We start from the raw sequence: 5,478 nt of genomic DNA, 5'->3' as shown, positions 1-5,478 counted from the left end.
TTTTCCCCAATTTGAACAACACAGCGTTGAACTTGATTAGATTTCAGTTACCTCCAATTGGACCCAACGATAAATAAACAATGACAGATTAGTTAATTAGTTTAGACAAAAGAGAAAAGGTCAGATATATACTTGAATAATTTGTCTAATAATCTAAGTTGGAGCTGTACTTAAATTATTTGTTCATTAATTTGATATAAGGCTTTACTTAAGATGGTTGCTTGTACAAATGTGTATATAAGAACGAGTCTTTCTGCAGTTGTTGAAGTAGCCTGTTGGTGGGGTCATTACTCTCCTGCACTCAGATTTGATCTTCCTTAATAAATAAAAAAGTACGAGTCTTTCTGAATATAATTAATTAAAATAATGAAACAGTAGCATAAGATTACATAAAATGTTTCACTAAATGTGTATTTTTAATAGCAAAATTAATGAAGCCAATATACAATAACTAGCAGAAAAAGAGAGAGATTAACTTTTGTAAGTTTTATGAAGGGTCAAGAATGAGTGGAGAGAATTGAAGGTTTTCTTGAAGTAGTAAAAATGGAGTACTGATCGGCTACTTAAATAGCCAGCAGCTTATGTAACAGTCCACCAATTTAAAAACTTAAAATTTGTAAAACTGCAAGGCTACTAACTGCAACAGCTATGAAACGGTAGGAAAAATTGATAATAATTAAAGAGACTTCAACAGAAAACTGAAGAATATGAGATATATATCAGCCACTTTAAATTGCTAATAAAACAAGTCAATATTGTGGGCCACTAAAAATGAGATGGGCACATATGTAATATACTTATAATATACAGCACTACCACATAAAAATTTAGACCTCTTAGACTTGTGGTTTACTACCTAATTATAAATGAATTATATATGACTACCTAAATATTGGTAGCTAGTGGTATTTGTGTTTCCAATGAAGATGTTTCAAGTTTGATTTCCCCCTATTTATATTAAAAAAAAAAAAAAAAACTGTATAGATCAATCAATAGGAAAGTACTACATAACAAAAGGATTAATACCTGATCAATGTGGCGGAGAGATAACATAGGACATATTTGAACATCAATTCGGAAGAGATGATGGAAGCAGGGGTTCACTTTGGTCACTTTACACAAGTTCGTTGATGTTTTATGATGAAGTTTGCATTTTGTTAAAGGTAATTTAAAGTTTCAAATCATTTTAATAGCATATGAACGATCATACACAAAGTTTTTCTTTGCAACCTCTTAGCATAATATATGATTCCATTGCCATCATGGAAATATTGATTTCCACCTACGAGCAGAATTGTGATTCCATTCCCTTAATTTATGGAAGTAATAATTCTTTAACAAATGTCGATGGTGACGGACAGATAAGCCTACCCCAGCTGTTGAATTAATTGTCTCGAACTAGTCTCAACAATAGCCAAATTAAGACATATTTACTTTAAAATGGGATGGTGGCTTTACCTAAAGATGGATGCATATACAAGTGCGCATTGATTAACATAACAGAACGTGATAATTATGCATACTGTAAACAAAAAGAGATATAACACTTGGGTTCTGGGTTTGGATCCGGTCTTGGGTCCAGGTTTTGGGGTTTTTCAGGTCTGAAGTGACAGGTTCAGGTATTGAGGTTCAACTTGGGATTGCTATGACTTTGAAAAAAAAAATGATTCTGTTTTTTGATGAGACAAAGTTGTTATATATAAAGTAAAACAGCTAAGCAAGTGTTGGTTAATTAAATTATGTTTATAAAAATGTTGTGAGTCTAAAAGTGATTTCTCACACCATAGTTTTGAAAAGCACCCCCTTACTTTTTTTTAACTCTAAAAACTGTTTTCCTACACTGTAATTTTGAGAATACGCCACCTTTCATATTTTTAGCAAACACCAAAAGGTGTGGTGCGTTGAAAATAAATAACTTATTTTCACCACACCACAACCCCAAACTAAGTCTTAGAGTCCCTTAGTCATAGGTCCTTTGATTATTTTGATTATTTAAAAGATGAATTTTGAATAAAGACTTAAATATAGGCGATTCTGATTATTGAATTGAAATTACACAAAAAAATCCTTAAATAAGCTTATCTAAGGAATCCATTAGCTTACAATTAAAAGTCAATTAAAAACAAGTGCATAAAAATGAAACAGAGGATTCCAACCCCAAACAAAAAAAAAAAAAAAAAAAAAGGAAATTTTCACTTAGCCACAGTACTCGCCATGAACTCTTGGTCCTGCGCCAAAACCTGCAATGTCTCAGGCGAAAGGCAAGCTTCAAAATCAATACTTCCTTCTTCAGCCCCAGAAAATACCGTCACAAGCCCATCAAACTTGTTCCCAATGCCACTTCGAACTGCCAGCGGCCTTCCCCAACCAAAGTCAGTACCATACACATTGAACCGCGGTGAGCTTCCTGTCAACAAAGAGTTACTTCCCAAGCCACCCAGTTTTGCCAGTCGAGGACTTTCTACCCAATCCTCCAAGAACTTCCTTACTTCTTCTTCTGTTTGCAAAGCTATCATCTTGTTCATATTCCAAGCAGCGCAGCCTAGTCCATGCTCGAGCACATCACCTACAGTGGATGTTACAGTGCCAACAACAACCGCATTTCCCAGGTAGTTGTAGGTCAATGGCGGCTGCAATCTTTGCCTCATGCCTACTAATACATCGTACCTGGTCACTTCATTAGTGTTGAGACATCGGCTGCGGGTTATCGATACCCAAAGATGACTCAAGAGTGCTTGAAGGGAAGAGATCTTGGTGGTGCCCATGTGGGCATTGGCTTTTGCTTTAAGTTGTGCAATATTTTCCTTGGAAAAATGAAATACTCTTTGTTGAAGAAGTGGTGGCAGAAACCTATCAGCTGGGATTTGATTGTGGAAGAAAGGAATGTGAACTGGAAAATCAATGATGCCGTCAAGAAATTGACGGCCATAAATAGGAGGCTGTGAAATTTTACCACAACTAGAGATTTCAGACCAACTATTAAAGAAATGCCAGAAAGAGGTACCATCCACGACCGCATGGTTCATGCTGCAACCAATGAAAATGCCATCGGCCAGCTCAGTTACTTGCACTGCAAGCAACGGTTTTGACACGCCTTGGTAGTTCAAAACCCCGTTCATGGAAAAGAAGTCGTAGACAATATCATCAGGGACGTAAACAGCGTCGAGGATATCGGCCACTGTGACACCATCTGCGGCTGCGTGCACAAATTGGGCTCCAGCGCCATTACAGTTGATGAAAAAACAAGTGGTGTTATCTTCATTTTCAATCATGGCAAGGCGGCCAGCAAGTGGGTAGAAGATGTCCAATGCGAGGGAGAGCGAGGCTTTTAGGTGTTGTATCATTTTCACAAAAGTAGTGGATGTGGGTTTGTGGAAGAGAAGGCCCTTTTGTATGTAATTTAGTAGAAGGAATTGGAGATCACATGGAGTTAACTCCACTCTAGGACGGAACTCGTTGGGGCTAATTGTGGGTCGAACAGTAGTTGTGGAGATGAAGTGACTGTGTACGCCCATATCTGATATCTCTAGCTTGATCGATTGATATTGAAATTAACTTCGGTTGCTGCAACTTATAGTCTTATAGATGATGGGAAGCTGCACGAACGTTTATTTCATTTGCACGCACATTTATTTCATTCGCACGCACGTTTATTTCATTTGCAACTTGTAAGAATCATCTTTTTTTAAAGGGAATAGGACCCTCTTGTCCTCATTATATGTTGACATATATGTGTTATTTCAAAATCCTTTAAGTCAGTAACCAAACAAGTTTTCTTCCTAACTATGCACACATCCAAACAGCCACTCTTTCTAGCAGTTCGATCAAGAGGCCCACAAGTCCACCACGTTTAACCAAACAGCTAATTGTGGGGCTGTTGAACTGCCTTGAAAGAGTGTTATATGGATGTGTGCTTAATATGGCAGTCCAGGCTGTTGCTCAGTTTGCTTTATCTTGTCATGACTTTGTTTCTTGGATTGAGGACCCGCCCTCTCTCTCGCTTGCCAACCTATTTTGGTCAATTAATATATTAGTACTAGGCTTGCATGTGCAGCATGGGCTAATAGGATATTTAATGTAAGCCAAAAAAAAATAGGGGTGCTTTAGCCCTCCTAGCCCACAACGTGGGTCGGTGCCTGTCTAATAGTACATGTTTCGATTACCATCATCATTAGACTAATATTATACAGACCATATATGCATGTGCTTGATTTATATTGAAATTAACTTTGGTGGCTGCAACTTATATATATATATATAGATGGGAAGCGCGCTGTACGTACGATTATTTCATTTGCAACCTGCAAGAACCATTTTTCTAATAAATAATAATGTAAAAATTAATCTGTATGAATATATATAATACGATATTTGCTGGCCACACAAAATTAAACGTGCCATTAGAGATAATCCAATGAAGACCACCAAAATTAAAGATTTTCCAGTGCTTGTCGACGTCCCACTCAGGAGCACATTCCCGGCCACCTCCAAATCATCAATTTGCAATTATCATATTGCCCCAAATAGGTTTCATCCTCCATCGGGGAGAGAGGATGAGAACTAGTGAGCACATGTCATGCTAAAGAATCAAGGAGACCATCTGAATAAGATGCATAATAAACTTTACAAAAAAAAAAAAAAAAACGTAACCAAGCCACAATTAATCACCAATTTTTATAATTTTCTTTTGTGTTTTAGCGTGCCACCACATTCCCTCATGATTTTGTTTAGCTTAAAAGCTAAGGTTATTAATTAGAAGTCTGAAATGGCAAAAAAGTTAACTCAAATCTCAATCAGCCTAAACTTAAAAAAAATTCAAACCGTCTACCAAGCGCTCGGCAAATGTATTTGCAAGTGTATATGCAACCTAAAGCGTGTCATCTGCAAACTAAAATGATGTATCTGCAACCTAAAAAAAATATCTGCAAGTTAAAAAGATGCATTTGTAACCTAAAAATGTGCATATACATTTGCATTTATTGAGTGCCTAAAATGTGCAGATACATTTGCATTTACTGAGCGCTGAGTAATGCATTTTCTCATCTCTGCCAGTGCGTACACGAACATATTTGGCTGTAACTTAATTTTTTAATCAGCTAGGTTTGTAGTTAAAAATCTTTCAAAAACTAGGTTTATTAGTAGTTTATTATATTAAGGGCAAACTACAATATATTTTGTACTTTAAGTATACCTCGTATTGCAAGTTAGTACAGGTTTCAATTTTAACTTTCGCATACCTCAACTTCTATTTTTTTGCAAATACCTACCTCCATTAGACACTTCGTTAAGAAGGCCGTTAAATGCTGATGTGGCGTATTTCTGGTATAACTTTAATTTATTAAAAATAGCCACGTGCACAAACAAAGAATAAAATATTTTAAAATAATATAAAAATAATACAAAAATAAATTATAAAAAAAAAAAAACTTGAAAAATCCAGAATTAAAGTAAATAAACAAAACAAACACACACCAATCT

The 5,478-nt window shown here is 35.9% G+C and overlaps 1 pseudogene; it reads right to left on the bottom strand.

Annotated features, from left to right (window-relative positions):
* Window positions 1–2,171: 2,171 nt before the first annotated feature.
* On the bottom strand, window positions 2,172–3,525 carry LOC147284413 (putative acetyltransferase At3g50280 pseudogene; annotated as a pseudogene).
* Window positions 3,526–5,478: the final 1,953 nt, after the last annotated feature.

Source organism: Dryas octopetala, chromosome 5 (genome assembly GCF_963921425.1).
Source record: "Dryas octopetala chromosome 5, drDryOcto1.1, whole genome shotgun sequence".
NCBI lineage: Eukaryota > Viridiplantae > Streptophyta > Magnoliopsida > Rosales > Rosaceae > Dryas > Dryas octopetala.
The sequence above is the reverse complement of the archived record's forward strand: the minus strand, read 5'-3'. Positions and strand labels throughout refer to the sequence as shown.